General features: G+C 41.9%; 1 protein-coding gene across 5 annotated transcripts in view; it reads right to left on the bottom strand.

Moving 5' to 3' along the window:
- Positions 1 to 16,647, bottom strand: part of CCDC186 (coiled-coil domain containing 186) — a 55,308-nt gene extending 38,661 nt beyond the window's left edge. For 4 of the 5 annotated variants that reach the window (XM_032775160.2, XM_032775162.2, XM_032775159.2 and 1 more), the window contains exon 1: positions 16,493 to 16,647. The gene's annotated coding sequence lies outside the window, so the exon portion shown is untranslated. The other variant, XM_032775163.2, reaches the window with a different exon arrangement.
- Between the last annotated feature and the right edge of the window lie 1,242 nt (positions 16,648 to 17,889).

Below are 17,889 nucleotides of genomic sequence, written 5' to 3'. Positions count from 1 at the left end.
TGGGTCTCCTACCTTCCAGATTAGTGCCCTAACCATCAGGCAACTGAGTCACTTTCTCTGGCCCAATGATTAATCATGTATTTTATACAAAATGGAACACCTTCAACAGGAGAGAGTGAGGCCCCACATCAGAATATTCTACAGCCCAGTGGCTAAAGAACTCTTCTGCAGTGTATGAAACCGTGGATACATCTACACTGGAAAAAAAAAAATCAATTCAATTAAAAAAGGAGTGAGTGAGTCTCAGAACCCAGGTCTATAGACTCAGGCTTGCAGGCCTTGCACTATAGGGCTAAAAATAGCAAATGTTAAGACATTCTCGTTCAGGCTCTGGATCCTGGTGAGGGGGGTCATCTCAGAGCCCAAGTGGGAACATCTACACTGCTATTTTTAGCACCAGAGTGCAAGCCCAAGTCTGCAGACCAAGGCTCTGAAATTTGCTACCAGGGCTTTTTTCTTTTTGTTTTCTGCAGTGTAGACATACCCCCAAGTTCAAATCTCTGCTCCACATCAGGCAGGGGGATGGAAGACCTGAACTTGCATCTCCCATATCCCAGGTGAGTGCCCTAAGCACTGGCAGTCCCACCACTTTTGTGAATCTAACCCCTCATTTTATTTGATTTTTCATTTCGGGTCAAATAAACCATTTAGTATGTCCAGAAATTTGTCAACTTCTTCATTTAACTGAAATTTTTTTGAATTTAGTGTCGGTTCAAACTGAATTTCTTTTCCATTTTTCTTATTTTATTTTCTTGCTTTTAGTTATGTAAAAATAACAGAAAAGGTTTAGAATAATTTGTGTTCCTAATGATATCTGCTATTTAGTGCATTCAGCACACACGTGCAGGGTCAACGCGCACACACACACACCCTCACGTGAAAACACCACAATGCTTTAACAAGTAATATCCACTCTCCAGCTACTACAGCTTTCCTGACACACACACTGGTTCTCTAGATTCTCATTTTCTTGATGGGGTCACTTTCTTTTAACATTAGTTTGTGACCTTATTTTACAAAAAAAATGGAAGCAAGAGAGACACTAATAATATCCATTTTGTTAATAAGAGCAACAAAATACCACCATCTTGGCACATAACTTTGGTCTCATATTCCGTGCCTCATGGTATACTCCTGAGGGCATTCTGTGCCAAAAAAAATTAAAATTCTGCACATAGGATTTCAAAATCCTGCACATTTTATTTGTTAAATAAATGTGGAGGCTCCAGCATAGCATTAGAGAGCGCAGGACACTGGCTGCACAGAGGTGGGAGATCACTGTGCAGCTCCCGCGTGGGACACAGACTCAGCAGTGAGGCTGCACCCAACCCTGGCACAGTGCAAGGACTGCCCCAGAAACACCTCAGGGGCCTGCCCCTCGATGCCAGGTGCACCAGGCATGGGCAGGCAGGATCCAAGCGAAGAGGGGCTTAGTGTGGGGGGGTCCAGGGATAGGTTGAGAGGGCTATGTGTGGGGCAATCTGGATGCGGGCAGCTCAGTGGGGGATCTGGGTGTGTGTGAGGGGGATCTGGATGCACAGGGACTTGTTGGGGGTTTTGGGTGCAATGGTAATTGGACTCCGCAGGAGAGTCCAGGTGAAGGTGGTTGGGGCTCAGCAGGTGATGGTTTGGATGTGGGGAGCTCAGATGCTGGTGGAATGGGGCTCAGTGGGGGTGCAGATGGTTGGGGCTCAGTAGGGTGGGAATCCAGCTGGCTTGTTGGGGTGGTCCAGGTGCAGGGGGAAAGGGGTTTTTTAAGGGGGGTTCTGGGTGCAGGGGGAGTGAGGCTCAGCAAGGCGGTCTGGGTATGAGGGAGTCTGGATGCATGGGGGTAGGGCGGATGGGGGAGCAACTCCCTCTACAGTGATCCCTCCGCCTGCAGCAGAGGGGCAATGGGCGTAGGAAGTGCAGGGAGAGGGAGGCAGTTTGCAGAGCTTCCTACAGCCGGGGGAGAAATCTGGGGGTGGGTCTGACATAGTCCCAGATGCCGTGCAGGGGAAGAGGAAGTCCCGTCCTCCTCAACCCAGCCAGGACTAGCACATGAGCATGGCGCAGGATACGAGCTACCAGTCAGGTCTTGCCCAGTCCTGCCTCCTGTCCCAAAGTGATTTACCTTTCTGCTGGCTGCCCTGGTCACCCAAAACATACTGCTGGGAAGGGTTGTACGATCATTCTTGTAGCTTCCTTTTGCTTCCCCATCAGAAAGTCAATTTTCTGCGGGGAAGCAAAGAAATCTGCAGGGGAAAAATTCTGCACATGCGCAGTGGCGCAGAATTCCCCCAGGAATAATGGTAACCATGGGTAATGTGTATGTTTAACGACAATTAAACAGAGGGAAACTATACAGAGACAAACACAAACACGCTAAAGGAGAAAAACCAGCAGATTCTGACATTTTAGGGTTTCCTGCAAATTTGTTTCCCAAAACAGAACATTAAAAAATACAAATGTTTCTAGCCTTCCTGATAGTGAAGACTGTACTGAACCTTCATCCTTTTAAGTTTATATACAGACTGAATTTGGGACAAGAGTGGGGTTGAAATTCATCTCAATAGGATGTGGTAACTAATTTTTTCATTTCAACTGCTAACATTTAAATGGAAACAAATGCCAACATTTTTCATCATTACACTGCTGAGCTTCATATCAGAAACTTCCATCCAATATGTTTACATAAGCATGGATGGCCATCCCACCTCTATTTTGATATTTATGTAAAATAGCCTTTGCAAATGAATAGAACAAGGCAACAAATTTGAACATGTATACAGCAGAATACACCAGATATTCTTTCAATTATTGAAGCAATTACTTGCTACATGTCTTGTAAATTAAGGAAAGAGATAGTCATCATTTTGTCAACTAAAGTATGTTGGTAATGATGCAGCTTGTAAAATTTCAATAAAACTTAGCCTAGCAGTAGCAGTTTTCTGAAAACAAACCTGACATTTTGGCTGATATCTATGATGCTGTCTACTGTGCCCTAATGTAGGTTATCAGATGTCAGCGTGATTATGGAAAAATGGCACACTGACACAAACTTATGACAAGATAAAATATTTTATCAATCGCTATAGAGGTGGCATTTATTAACATATTGTGAAAGCAAGTGGCGTGGTTAATCTCTAGCTGGCGTCAGCACACGACATGATTAATAGTCTATTAGTAACCAAGGCAGCTAACCTTGTTTTGACTTTGCCAGATACCGAGATCCTGTAACTAGTCCATGAAACTTCGGTGTTCTGGCAGAACCCTGCAAGCATGCCTATACCACTAGTATGACCAGTTCTCCTTCCTCCCAGCTCTCTACAGAGTAGGGCATTCCAAAGTGCATTGTCTCAACATTTCATTTTCCATGCATATCCTCCCAGCACTTTTGCCTCTGTGCCGCAGCCCATACGGGGTTAAGCAGCATGGACGGTGGAGATAAACAAACGTGGTTTGCAAAGGAGCTGCACAGTGGGGGGAGAGGGGAGAGGAGACCATTGCATGGAGACAGTTCAACGAGACGATGCAGGACTGAATTTTTCAATATACACAGCAATGCACACCCACGAGACAAGAATCATGTCTACATTTATAAGTTCTGTACTGTTTGCTAAAACGAGAAACACTTTTTTGGTGTGCATGACACACTCTGCTGTAGGAATGTTAGGGGGAAAGCAGACCTGGAAGTAGGTGGAGGGAAGATGGATCTAGCCACTGACAAGGTCTTAGAAAGCTGAAGGATGTGTATTATTAATTCTGCTCTGAAGGTTGATGAAGAGGAACCTTGTTTTTCATTATTTCCTTTTAAATTGGATCTTAAAAATACAGACTAATGTTATGATTACCACTTACGTAGCCTCTTAAGATTCAGCATTTATCACAATATTCAGAGTAAACTGGTTTAAAATCTTTGGGTCATGTTTTGATCTTCAGCTGGAAAACTTTTAAAAGCCGGAAAACTGTCAATTTAAATATTTTGGAAATAAATATTTAAATAATGCATTTTTTGCCTTTTGCAGAATGTATGCTGAATATTTTTTTAAGTCTCTTTTAAAAAAAGTTAAAGGGTTTTTCAGCGCCCCCTTTAATGTTTATCATGGTCTTTTCAGCAAGCAAGAAACAGATTATATAAATGGGAAAACTGTGTAGCTGATGATACACAAAATACTATCAAATGCACAAACTGAAACTGTATTGCTAGTGTCTTTCAGTGTCCATAATCTTAGAGGTGTGTTGTAACTATGGCCCTGCTTCCACAGTTAACTAGACTATCAATATCTTTAAAGTTAAGCATCTCTGCATTTGCAGGACCATGGCCTTTACCAAGTATAAAATTTCAGATAATATCATTTCAAGTTGAAGGTGTCAATTTAGAAAATACTTAAGTAAAAATATTTAGTTTTCCGCTAGTCTTTTGTCTGACCCAGAGCACTTCTGCTGAGCTTGAAGTGCCCTCAAATCCACTTGGGACTTTTTTTAAAAGTTTAATATATTTATTGGAATCATTTAACACAGTAGTGGCCTGATTCCCACAGTATGGACCCGATCTGCAAAGTCTCTCATGTTGGTAGCCCTACTGGTCTGCAGAATTAAACCCTTAACTTGTTTATCCATTTATGTCTGATCTACCCCATGGCAATTATTCAACTTTGATTCTTATCCAAGGTTCACTCCCATACTCTTGCAAACTGACAACCAACTATACAGCACCCTGTTAACTTCACTTTAAGAAATGCAATAAGCAAAGGATTTGGTGGTTTTTTTATACGTCTATCAGACACTGATTTTTAATGTTATTTTGTAGTGAGAAATTAAATCATAAGGAAGAGCACAAGAGTAAGTTTATGCTTGCACAACCATGTGACGGATCATAGTAATAAGTTTATCATGCTGAATTACTACATGAGGAAAGTATCTGTGATCACATGTTAAATGTCAGTATCTGAACTAAAAAATATTTTTCAAGTCTGCCGAAAATAATAATAAGCTTAAGGAAATTCACTCACTGAAAACTAGAGGATGCAGAAAGCATTTATTTAACACATTTTCAAATTAAACTTCTGATTAACTTATTATTCTAGAACCAAAATAATGCATGACATACTAGGCTGTGAGAGATTCAACTTTAACTTGCAATGGTAACTGCACAGACCAGACCTTATCTTAAGATTTCTTCAGAAGGACTCATTTATACCCTCCACTTTTAAACAGCAAAGTCCTTAAACTATTTAGATCCTTTGTTTATATTCATAGTCCCTTCTCAAAACCTGTGTTGACCAACAACCTACTGCTGTGACTTTTAAACTGTGCATTTTGTCAAGGTCGATTCCCTTAAAAATCATCATAGAATATAGAAGAAACCACCTCTAAGCAGTAATCCTTCAAATGCTCTGCAACTTCCACTAATCCTCCATATTGCCAATCAAGAGGACAGACTATAAGATTTTTTTTAAACTTCAATTGCACATAAAATAGATAAAAGTAAATTAACGTGTAGCTTGCTCTGCTGGTCTCTGGGAGAGGGGACTATTCATCGTCTCTCCCTCCTGATTGGTAGGGTCATTCCCCTCTATTGGCATCTGTTTTTCTCTTCCTCTCCCTCCTACTGATGAGTGGAAGAAAGATCTACTTTTTCTTCTCTTTCTCTATTATTAGTGGCAAGGACTGTGGGGCAGCTGTCTTCCCCACAGCAAAGAACTGGTTGCCTGCTCTACATGGTGCAGACTCTCTCTCCTTTCTGTGCAAGGAACCCCATAAAGTCAGGTCCACTTGCTCCTCCAACTCCAGTAATGCTCATTTGGTCTGCATAACACTCGCTCAGGCAGACTGCCCATCAGCACACATGGCCAGCAGAACCCAATAATAAGGTTATTGTTATTTACCTTTTCCCATATCGCCAAGAGGGAAAGAATAGCATCTTCATGCTGCTTACGGGAATCTTGAATGGTACTCAAAGATGTTAGGTGTATGGCACCTGCATATCATTCAAACACACCTCTACCCCGATATAACATGACCCGATGTAACACAAATTCAGATATAACATGGTAAACCAGTGCTCCGAGATGGGCGGGGCTGCACACACTGGTGGATGAAAGCAAGTTCAATATAACGCAGTTTCACCTATAACGCAGTAAGATCTTTTGGCTCCCGAGGACAGCGTTATATCAAGGTAGAGGTGTATTGTTGAAGCTGAATCCAGAACACAGTTCTCTAACCACATGAGTTGTAGCACTTTAAGTACACCAGGGCACTTAAACTGGTACAAACCTCCCCGCCCTCGCCCCAGCATGGATGTAGTTTTCACATAAAAAACACTTTTATATTGATATAGCCATTCTCATATGGAAAAGAAAACAAGCTACTGGGATAAAGTACAAAAAAGTATATCATCAGCTCTTAGTGGTTAGACAAGAAGGTGGTTAAAAGATATGTGCCTGGTCCTTGCTAGTGCTTCCAGCTGTTACTATTACTGGCAGAGCTGCAACAGTGGTGAAAGGAAGTATAAAGAATTTCTAGCCTAGACCTAGCCTTTCTGAGCTGAGGAACAGAAGTCAGAGTCCCTCTTGGAGCGTGGGTTGCATGATTTCTTTTATTAGATATACTTGGGAATCTCTACATATCAAGTAACATACCAACAAAAAATTAAAGTTACTCATTCTTTAATGCAGGCTTGTGATGTAAAATTAATGGTAAAATTCTGCTTTGGATGGGACTTACAGAAGCTGGTCCTGAAGCCAGATGGCAAACTTGAATCAAGAAGGAAAATCAGCTGCATTATGTGTAGGCTATGGTACAGTTCACCACACTTTAAAATACTTGTCTCTATATTTTTGCAGCGTCATTGCTTCTGACACAGTACTGCAGGACTAGTACACTCTTCAAAGCAGTTGAAGCCAATTGTCACTGGTTTCACTCTTACAGGAACTCATCTGTGGGCAACTGGTCCAAAAAGAATCCATGGCTTTTCTTGACTCTTCCATTAGCAAATATAAGCAATATGACTTCTATTTCTATGAGTAAACTGCATGCATTACTGCCCTTACTTTGAAAACTCGTGGTTACAGGTCATATAGTGTTGCAACACAGTTTCCTAATCCAAATGAAAAAAAGAGAGAGAACTCCACCCACAAAATTAAGGATTGCTGTAAAGCATACCAGATGTGTTTGACTTATTCTGCTCCACCTGTTATAAACAAAACAATGTCACCTTTGTTAATTAGAGAAAAGAACTAAGTGGCCTGATTTTCAAAAGTACTAAGCACCCGGTGCTCCCATTGACTTCACGGTGTGTTATGGTTGCTCGGTACCTCTGGAAGTCAGGCCACAAGATTCCAAATGCATCCTCAGCTGAAATTCAACCTCTTTTCGTTAAAATGGAATGTGGTTTATCTATGTCTGCAAGCTGCACTTTGAATATTATCAAGATATTGTTCCACTAAGAAAATATTTTATCTGTACATTTACTGACTTAATTTTCCAAAACTCATGTTAAAATGTCAGTTTTATAAGTCTATATGAACCTGCACTCTCCTTAAAATTATCCTTCACTGTGATGTCTGCAACAAAAGCCAGTTATAAATTATTTTTTTAATTCTTTTTTGCCCCATTATGATGTACACATGCCTAAACTGAGTAACTGGTCTTATTGCTATAACTAACCCTTTACTTTTCTCCCATCTTCTTTTTTCCTATCATTTGCTACCTTCACTCATTTCTTCCTTTCTGATAGCAGGCCTCAATCTTGCAAGATGATCTGCACAAATGGGCCCCCTACATAGAAGCACTTTTCTGCCAAGGAAACAATTGTTAAAGCTAATGAAACAGTGATCTTAGTTACACTGGGAACATTTGTACGCATTTTCTGCTGCAGTACAATCTAGAGTGGATGTTGCAGGGTAGACAAGGTTCAGGTATTTACCACATCAGATCATCCAGCTCCTACGACCTGTCTACACTACAGCTTCCATCACCACGAAAATCTATCAATGTAGTTTCCAACTCCTCCAAAAATAAAAGCTGCGTATAAGTATCTACAGGATAATTTATTTATAAAGCTGTTTCTGTGTTCAAGGATTCTGAGCAATCAACCCCCTACTCCAAATGGAAATACAAAAAAAAAAAATGACAAGATAATTTAGTCTTTGTAAGGGTATGTCTACACTACCAGCCGGATTGGCAGGCAGCGATCAATCCAGCAAGGATCAATTTATCGCATCTAATCTAGATGCGATAAATCAACCCTCAAGCACTCTTCCGTCGACTCCTGTACTCCATCGCCACAAGGCGCAGGCAGAGTCAACGGGGGAGCGGCAGCAGTCGATCCACCGTGGTGAAGGCAACACGCTAAGTCAATCTAAGTATGTTGACTTCAGCGACATTATTCACGTAGCTGAAATTGCACAACTTAGATCGATTCCACTCCCCCCAACCGCACACACAGACCCCCAGTGTAGACCAGGCATAATACAGAAATGGGTGAAGGATTTGTTTATTGGGGGGGAGAGTGTTAGTTGTTAAGATTAATTGGACAGAAAGTATTCAGAGTGTATAAGATTGTTTAGAATTTTCTTGATGAACATACACAGTAGCTAGCAAATTCAAAATAAGACTGGAAATGATTATGTGCAAAGACCTTCATTAACAGCACTAAGTATTATTAGCAAGCCCATAACTGTTCAGATAAATTAGCTCTATGCAGAAATTTTCTCCTAGTAATACCATAGTACCGAATATCATTTCAAGTCCTTTACACCATCCTGTTATCAACACATTAGAAAGGCTATTGTAAGATTAAAAATATATTTTCCACTATCCTTTAAAAAGTTATTCTACTACAATACACAAAAACAGCATTAAAATATTATCAAGGATCTGACAACTGATAGAAACAAGGAAACTTGTAATTACAACTGTCACTTTGTACTAATTCAATCTATTGTACTTAGTTACTAACTATTAGAAAAACAAACCCACATGATGTTGATGCAATGTGGCATGGTCTACACTTCATCACACAGTAGTAGTTTTACACTAGGGTAGTATTAAAGGATTAATGATTTGATATTACAAAATATTCTGAGTTTTTATATAATTATGTGATTTGTGGTAAAAAAATCAAACTTTAATTTAAAACCATGAGTCTCATGGACTAACTATAATTATTTAATTAGGAGAAGAAACAAGTCAGCATGTCGAATCAGTGTCTATGAAATGTGTAGATATGCATTTGTCATCAGAGCAGGCTTTATGACACATGTACTGTACACGTACTACAGTCTAACAATTAAAATTGAACAGAGAGCTCTTGCAGCTTGGACTATAAGACAGCTACACTATTACTGCAAATCTCAAAGCATCCACTCAGCTGAAAGTAAAAGGACTGAACACATCTTTGTACTTCAGTAGTCCCACCAGTTGGGGGTGGGGGGTTGTTTTTTAATAGAACAGGATATCTTCAGTTACTGTTTTATGTTGATGGCATAGATCAAGACAACTAGACTTCCTGTTCGATTTCCAAGTCAATAATACATCACATCTTTAATTTGCATGATGTCTTTCACACAAGCTTCAGGGTAGCAGCCGTGTTAGTCTGTTCTTTTTTCATACAAGCTGCATCTCAACACACTTTATTGAATTAAACAATATTACCAGAGGTAAGAGAGAGAGAATTTAAGTGGTAAAAGCAAGGGAGAAAAATGTGTTTTTAACCAAGATTCATAAGGAGATGAGGAATCAATTGACTGGAGAAATAAAGAAATTGTGTTCTACGTGACAAGAAATACAGAGGAGCAGCCTCTCATACAGGTCCATCAGTTATGGCTATAATTAATATTGTGCACTATTAAGTTAACATATTTTATTCTCTCTCTAGTATGCTTGCTGCTAGTTATACATATATGTTATAGAGTTCACAATTATGGTCAGAGCATGTGCAGAATTGACAGAGAAGAGACTGCTGCTAGAAGTTCAAAGAAGAAACAAAGGTCCATGAAGTCAGTTACAGCAAGTCTATGGAGGATTTTAACAACAATGGGAGGGTTGGAATCAGATCCTTAAATAAATATTGGGCCTGTGGGTGCTGTTTGAAGATGATGCTCATATAATCATGGGGGTTTTGGTACATGTGAAAGGGCAGGTGGAATCTGGAGAGATGGGACGCAGAGAGGCCAGGGCAAAGGACTGTGCAATAGTCAAGAAAAGGGAAGTAAAAAGGGATACTTTCAGATAAGATGGAATTGAATCAGTGACTCGTATAGGCCTCATTGTGGTTGCAGCAGTGATAGACACCAAACAGCAATGAGGTTACAGAAGTGTAAGCAACTTGACAGAGTCAAGGAGAGTTATGCTCGATTGCCAACTGGCTTCTCAAGAGTTAGACTGGCTTCAGTAACCTTGTTCATAGATTCATAGATTCTAGGACTGGAAGGGACCTCAAGAAGTCATCAAGTCCAGTCCCCTGCCCTCATGGCAGGACCAAATATTGTTAACGATCATATCAACAAACTCTGCATCTGGACTGGCCAGCAACTCCCATCAACTCGATGGCTCAATTTTCTGCATGTTTTCAGCAGCAAAATCATGCACTTTTGCATCTGCTCCAGTCTCAACACTGATTTTGGTTGGTAAGATAGGTATCTCTCTAGAATCATTCATGTAAGTTATGGTAGTAACTGCCTTTTTAGCAGCACAGATTCCTAGGGTTCTAGCCAATTGTCATCTTGGGGAAATTACGTTCTCTCAGTCTAAAATTTCCCTTATAGGTTCAAGATTCTCCCTCCCTCCCTCCTCCCACACACACACTTCCGCCCTTTACAAAACAAGCACAAAACCCTACTCAGTAACACTGTTAGTGCAGATCAGTTGCTGTGACCCAAATTATGCAGCTACCAATGATATCACAATAGTGAGCTCTATAGCAATATAATGAACTCCAAACATACTAGACATAATAAAATATGCTAACCTAATAATGCATAATATTTTATTATAGATATGATTGAGCCAGCCATTTCTGACTGAGAACTTCATTAAATTATAAAGCTCTAGACAGACCAATTATTTTGTAGCATCGACAGCTTAATAATACAGAGAGTCTCATGCACTCCTCCTTTTACTGCTGGGGGAATTCTGTGCCACTGCACAATGCAGAATTTGCACAGAAATTAATGTTCTGTACAGAATTTACTCCCTCAACTCCGGAAATGAGCTGCTGGCGGGATGGCTGCCACTAAGGGCCACTGGACGTGGCAGAGCCCAGCTCCCCAGCTCACAAATAGAAGACACTGCCAGAGGGACGGGGTAAGAGCTACAAGGGTTCTGGGCAGCTGCAGTTCCTGGCATGCCCTGAAGGAAGGAGGCAGCGTGCAGGAATCTGCACACAAGCCTGAGACCCAGCATCAGGCTGTTTCTCCCTCTGGCTCCCTGGGCTCTAGGGGTGTAGGAAGTGCATGCAAGTATCTGGGCTGGGGAGAAGGGGCTCACAGGTGGGCTTTGGGGGTGTGTGAGTGTCTGAGTGGGGTGGGACCCCACCACTGGACTCTGAGACAAGAGGGGTGCAAGTGTCCGGTCCCCAAGCTGCACTCCGGGGGAGAGGTGGCAGAGAAACAGAAACTGGGTTGTTCTATGGGTTTCTTTAACTCTTTACTCCGGGGGGACAAATTTTTTGTGTGTCTGTATTGTTACAGACATAGTTGCTGATTTTATTTTTAAATAAATTATAACAATAATTGAAACTGGAATGATTATATAGTGTTATTTGGACAAATAAAATATGCAAAATTTTAAAATACTGTATTGTGCATAGAATTTTTATTTTTTTGGTGCAAAATTTCCCCATAATTATTCTTTCCCATTTATAACCACATGGACCACTTCCTCTGCTCACTCAAAAACTGCATGGACCACTTATTCCTAGCCCTAATTGTGTAACATCCCTGTGGCAATTGCAGCGATTGCTCATACAGAAGGATAATAAGGGGAAAGTCTTTAATGTATTTTAGTGATGTTTTAATGGAATTTAAAAGCTCAAAACAAGATAAAGAGGCATCTCCCTGTGATCAACTAGCTGCCAGTCACTGGTCCAGAAACAGCAGTCTGAGAACTTGTGTGTTTAAAATAAAGAATTGTTTCTGCCACCTCTTGTACTGCATGCAATTCTTTCCAGGACAGCTAGTTTGTCCCACTTGGCAGCGTTCCCTTTGCTGATTTCAAATATAAAGGCAGCAATCCTGTACTAAGTTCCATCCCATTGTTTCAGAACAGAGTATGTATGAAAGACTCCATGTAAAATAAAGCTGTAGTTTAGTTCTGTGTACTAAATAAGATAAGAATGATATATTCCATGCATGCAACAGGAGTAGAATATGCCTCTCTGTGCTGGTATACATGTATTTAAGCACCATTAAGGAAAAGTATTTGAGCTCAACATGATTACAGATAAGATGGTTTCTAACATGGTTTGGCTTCAACTAAACCATGTTTAAAATCTGTGTTTTAAAGATCTTAAGTAGTTTATGACCATTATTACTATTTAGACAGCACAGGTCTAGGCAAATTGGCAGTAAAACCACCTGAGCTCCGTCTACACTAGCACTCCCTTCAGTGGTAGGGCAAAAGTAGGAGATTTCTCAAAATTTGCTACCATAAGACACTAGTCCTAATCATGTTACTCCAAACATCATTTACTTGGCTCATGGAGGTAGAACCAAACTGTGATACAGGCTACCTGTCTACACAGGGAAAGTCAAAGATGATTGTAACCATGATCAGGGCACAATTCTGTCTGTAACAGGAATGGAAAAGTCTACTGTATATTAAGGCTGTAACAGTGCTCTAAACACAAGTATAAGTTGACACAGCTCTCTGTGTAGACAAGGCCTCACTGTGCTATGAGCACTAAGCTTCAGCAGATGGGAGGGATAAGGGTAGACTGGCAGTGTACATAAAAGCAAAGAAATTGAGAATATCAGACTATCATTTTTATTTAATTGTTTTTAATCCTATTATATATATTTTTAATGGTTGCAGGGTGCTCCATTTCAGTGCTGAGGTGCAAAACTCAGTATTATATATCTTCAAAGCACTATAACTCATTCTAAAGGAACTGGAAAACAAGATATGCTCCTTTAACCGGGTTTTCTTTGCTTGTGTAACAACTTGTGCATTACCTTAGTGTATATTTTTTACATGATTCCTTTGAGGTACCTCTGAGTTTTTCTCCATATCTTGCAAAGGCTTCATATTGTGATCTGATTGATGTTTTGGCAGTGAAACCAATCACAGCTCAACTTGAAGATAAACTTTAACATATTTAGGTTTACCATTGGGGCTGGATTTGTTACAATTACAATGCAAGTCACTGGGCAACCAGAGTCTATTAATATTTAGTCTATCTGGTTCCAAGGTTAGTGTACATGTGATGGTCGAAGTGGATCTATTCATAATTGTCAGGGGGGGAGAGGGGGGGAATCCTACAATCTTAACAAGGGGGTTGGCCTGAGGCCCCAAAACAGTAATCTTTAAACAGGGTTTGGAAACAGCCTTTAAACTCTAAGGGCTTGCATACAAAAGGGAGGGGAGGGACAATCAGATAAATAATCCTTCATTGGGGGAGTTGCAGCAGTGCAGAAACATATTTCTTAATTTTTCCAGTGTAGAAAAGACCTAGCACCCTTCTAGCTAAACTGACACACTCCTAACCAAATCTGGTTTTTTCTATACTGTTCAGCCACCCACATCTGAAAACAGTCCAGCTCCACTGGCAACAGCCCTAGTGTAGCCTTGCTGCAGCAGCAGCATTTTAGATACCATGTCATCCAGACCTGCTCTGGGCAGGGGTGAATGACTCAGTTGTTGAAGTGCCAATTAGTCCCTACTAACCTGTCTATGTGAGAGCTCACCCCTCCACCACCACTACCATTGCTAGTTACAACACTGTAGCATCCTGATTGGCTAAGTCAGTGGGTTTTCAACCTTTTTTCGTTTGCAGACCCCTAAACATTTTTGAACGGAGGTGCAGACCCCTTTGGAAATCTTAGACATAGTCTGCAGACTCTCAAGGGTGTGCAGACCACAAGCTGAAAACCATTGTACTAAGTCACGGCTTGAAGCCAGTATGTACTAAAATGGGTTTTTAATTAAAAGGAGTTTCCAAAAGTTGCTACAACCCTGCAAGTCCAAAGTTATAGAACAGTTGAAATATGGTACTGTTCCATATTTACTGCTCAGTCAGACTCACGTGTTAACTGTGCTGGAGCATTACTATATTATAACAAGGCCCCCCTGCAAACTTTTAAAAGTGCGGCTGGGACCAAAATATCAGTGCTCAGGGGACCCAGATGAATGAATAAGCTTTAAAGATAAATACATTAACAGAGGTCTGTTAAAGATGAGTAGTATAGTGGGCACACAAAATTCACTTTTAAAATATAAATCTCATGTGCTCCCAGGAGTTAGGAACTATAAGAACCTATGCAAGAAAACAAGATCCCAGTTCCCACGAGCGCATGAGATTTTACATTTTAAAAGCAACTACTGAGTGCACACTTGTCCACACTTCTGTATAGCCAGTTTCACTGTTCCCCCTGTATAGTCAGTTTATCAGTTTCCCTTGTTCACGGTCTTCCAAAGAGCAACAGTGCAGAAATATACATTGTTTTTTAAAATAAAGCAGGAAAATGTGACTGTATTCTATTCCAGAAGTTAGCAAAGAAGACTCAAAGGAAATGAAACTACTTTTTTAAAAAAATTTTATTTTTATAAAGCCAACTAGATTTCACCTGGATAATGTCCCTTTAAAGTTAGCATCTCTAAATTTGATATTATGAAACACTCTGGGATTTTTGTAATGAGAGCTGCATTATTAGTATTATACTATTATTTTACCTTTCATAAAGGAAATTCTACTATAAGAAAAAGTAAACGAGACAATAAAAACAAGAGTACCGTATTAAAAATAAAGAAAAGGGCAGATTGGGATCTTCATGCGTAAAATCAATCCACAAAGTAACCTGCCCAGGTCTTCACAATGTCTCTCTGACGTTACTGGAACTCTGTGTGGGTTTAAAGGGTCCACCCGTGTAGATTGCTTTCTCAGGATCAGAGCTAAAAATATGGACTATGCAAGCAAAATTTTTCCTCTTGCCTGTGTTGCAATAAAACCTCCCATTTTTAAACTCGGAACTTCAGACAGCTATCATAAGTAAAAGTGGAAATTTTATATTGTATTGCAGTAAACCTGCAAGGTAAAAAAAAAAAAAAAAAAAAAAAATCTCTTCATGTAAGCTATCCCATGGCCTTCACATAGTTTTACCACAAAAACTGCAATTGTATAATAGAAGCTCCAAATGCAGAAACAATGGGAAGTGGGAAGGCTTTGTACACTCTATGCATTAGAACAGTAAAAATATAATCAACATTTTCCACAGAAGGAAAAAAAGACAAATGGGGGGGGGCGGGGAAATCAGACAATACACAGCAGGAGCTATACAATTTAAAGCTTCTGAATGAGGAAATGGTATGAAGCTGCCTAGTCAGGACTTTAACCTCCTTGTATTCAATTTCATTTTGCTTTTTTCCCCTCTCCTAAACTTGACCCTGGCCCACAGAGGCCACAAGTTACTGATATCACTCCAACCACAGCTACCTGGATTCCTTTGTAACAGATTCACTGAAATCCCATAGCAACCAGCAACTGAAAAGACCACACACAAAAGCTCAAAGTAAATTTTGTCTGCTGTAGTTTCCACTGTACAGAATAACCAGTTAATATTTTGTTATTATTAAAGCAATAATTAAATCCTGCCATTTTATGATTAGTTTTCAATGCACATTTAAGGGAAGCTCTGGCTGTCAGTGTTTAGAGAAACATCAAAGCTCCTTAGGGTTTTATTACCTAACAACTTTAGGTACTTTGGAGAAGGAAATAAAAGTACGAAGTTGTGAGACAACCCCGTAGGCAGCTGCACACCGGCATCATCGGTGACGATCCTATTCAAGAACATTAACAGAGGCATCTCTAGAATGCTGACTAGCAAGAAAGTCAGGACGCCTGGGTTCCCTCTTCCTCAGTCACTGTGTGACCTCTATTTGTATGCGTCCCTGGATCAGCTGCTGTAATCAGGTTTCCCTAACTCCCAGGCAGAGGGGAACTTCAACACCCAGCCCGTTAATGAAGCGCTGCGAGATCCTCACACAAGAGAAGCTGGAGAACCATAAAACATCCCCCTTGCCCACACCAGGCATCCCCAGCGAACACTTCCTGCAAGGGGGCGGGAGGGGGACAGTGCCCTAAACATCAGGGATTAAAACTCTCCAGCAGCCAACTAGGGAGATGAGCTAGCGAGGCAAGTACAATGTGGGGTGCAGCGATCAGGCAGGGCCGGCCCCCTACGGAGAGACAGGGGGCTGAAATGCACCGAGCCAACCTACATTTCAACCCTCCCTGCCCCAGTCCCACTGATTATTACCAAAGCCTCCCCAGCCCCAGCCAGCGGCCTCTTACCAGTGGTTAGGAGGGTGGGAGCCAGGACGGCAGCAGCAGCGGCGGCGGCAGCAACTCCTCCATGGCCACGACCGGGACCCCCTTTTTCCTCCTCCTGCGGCGGCTCCCGGGCGCAGCTAAGAGCTGACACATCAACAAAGATGGCCGCCGCAGACAGCCAAGCCGCCTCCGCCCGGAGGGAGGCGGGGCTAGTGCTGGCGCGCCGCCCGCAGTGGGCCTGGCCTGAGAGGCTCTGGCAGCCGGGAGCAGCTTGTTGACAGTGCGGGGTGTGTGGGAAGGGTTCGCCTGTTTCCCTGCCCTGCCTTTTTGCATTGCACTTCCCACGCTCTTAGTCACAAGCCCTGAAGCTAGCAAAGGCGCGTGGTGATGCTGAACTGCAGCACGAATCCGACTGGGGGATGCCTCCCACTGGCACCTGTTTCAGGCTCCAGTGCCATATGAAGGAGGAACCACAACTCCCCCTCAGGGCTTGTCTACATTTACAGCGCTGCAGGATCGCTTCTCCTGTCGGGGCTTGGCTACACTTGCAGGTGTGCAGGGCTGGGAGTTACAGCTCTGTTGGGACAGCATTTGCAGCGCTGTTGGGAGTGGTTCATTGTGGGCAGCTATCCCATAGAGCACCTCGTCCCATTTTGGCGCCGTGGCTTGTGGGAAGGGGACGGAAGGGTGCGGGTCATTCCGCTTCCTGTCCCAATGCCCCGTGGTGCAATGCTTCACATCCCATCAGTCACTGTTTTTCCGTCCATGTTTCGTGCCATCATGAGTCTTCCAACGGTTTGTGTGCAGCACGATTTCTGTGGGAAATGGAGCCCGAGCTGCTGAGGACTTTGCTGATGAGTGTCGCCAGCACATCACGTTTGGCAGTTGAGCTATTCCTTCAGCTCCAAAGTGACAGTGAGGAGTCCGAACAGTGACGAGTCCGACGATCGATTTTGTATGGTCACCTGACGCGTGACACTTTAATTGCTTTTGGCTGTAAACGGACAGCTCATTACGTGAACGCCGCTTTTTGAGCTCGGGAGTTAAAAAGCATGAGTGGTGGATCAATTTGATCATGGAAAAGTCTGGTGGTGACGGAGCAGTAGGCTGAGAACTTTGGATTGAGAAAAACCACTTTCAGCGGAACTGTGTGACGAGCGGCCCCACCTGCGGCACAAGGACACGAGATTGAGAGCTGCCCTGCCAGTGGAGAAGCAGGTGCTATTGCTGTCTGAAAAGCTGGCCAATTTCTCCAGCAGCTACAACGGTCGGGAACCAGTTTTGGGATTGTGAGTGGAAAGTCAGCGGTTGGGATCGTCTGATGCAAGTTTGCCAGGGGCCATTAATTCGCATCTCTGCTAAGAAGAACTCGTGACTCTGGGAACGTGGGGACATTGTGGGATGCTATTGCACAAATG

The sequence above is a fragment of the Chelonoidis abingdonii genome, chromosome 15 (genome assembly GCF_003597395.2).
Source record: "Chelonoidis abingdonii isolate Lonesome George chromosome 15, CheloAbing_2.0, whole genome shotgun sequence".
Classification (NCBI taxonomy): domain Eukaryota; kingdom Metazoa; phylum Chordata; order Testudines; family Testudinidae; genus Chelonoidis; species Chelonoidis abingdonii.
This window is presented reverse-complemented; position numbering and strand designations above follow the sequence as displayed.